Source organism: Terrapene carolina, unplaced genomic scaffold, assembly GCF_002925995.2.
Source record: "Terrapene carolina triunguis isolate 2854851 unplaced genomic scaffold, T_m_triunguis-2.0 Scaffold751, whole genome shotgun sequence".
NCBI classification, from domain to species: domain Eukaryota; kingdom Metazoa; phylum Chordata; order Testudines; family Emydidae; genus Terrapene; species Terrapene triunguis.
In genome coordinates, this window is record NW_020665102.1 from 683,129 (window position 1) to 683,886 (window position 758).

The 758-nt window shown below is 64.2% G+C and overlaps 1 protein-coding gene across 1 annotated transcript in view; it reads left to right on the forward strand.

Moving 5' to 3' along the window:
* The window catches only part of DNAH2 (dynein axonemal heavy chain 2), a 153,477-nt gene that overhangs the window by 152,156 nt on the left and 563 nt on the right, over nt 1-758 (forward strand). The window lies entirely within an intron of this gene.

Below are 758 nucleotides of genomic sequence, written 5' to 3' on the forward strand. Positions count from 1 at the left end.
ATCCAGCCACCCTCACTCCCGACCCGCAGCCCCCCCCCCCCCCCCCCAGCCCCCCCGGCTCCCCCCGCGCCCCTCCCTCCCGCCCCGCCGCCCCCCTCTTCCCCCCCCAGCTCTGCCAGTGCCCCTCACTCCCGACCCGCAGCCCCCCGCCCCCCCCAGCTCTGCCGGTGCCCCTCACTCCTGAACCACAGCAATATTAACCCGTTATTTGCCAGCATTTGAGTGAGTAGCACAGTGCAGTTGTTCAATGCCCCAGAGCGGTGCTAGGGGGCGCTGTGGGGCAGGGAGCGGGGCGGGAGCTCAGCAGGGGGCGCTGTTCCCCAGCAGGCATTGGTTTAAAGGGACGATGGCGGTGCTGATTTCCCACGCTGCCCTGTGGGGCTGAGGGAGGGGCTATGGGGCTTTGACTCAGCCGCCCCCCCCTCCAGTGCCCCCCAAAACCAGCCCTGCCCCCAGCAGAGCCTGGACCATGTAAAAGGCAGAATCCAGGGGACGGGGACACCCTGATTTCCCAATGACGCTTGATGGGACACGGGAGCTGCCCAGATACCGTGGTGACGGGCCCGGGGTGAAACCTTCGCACGCCCATTCAGTGATTCCCGTTTGTGTGTGGTGTTGTTTGTGCTAGTGTGTTGCGATTGTGTGTGCGGTTGTGTCTCCTGTGTGTGTGATATTCTCCCTGGGGTCGTCTCATGTGTGGGGCTGTGACTCTGTGTGTGTGTGTGTGTGTTTCCTGTGTGAGTGATTGTGCATGTGTG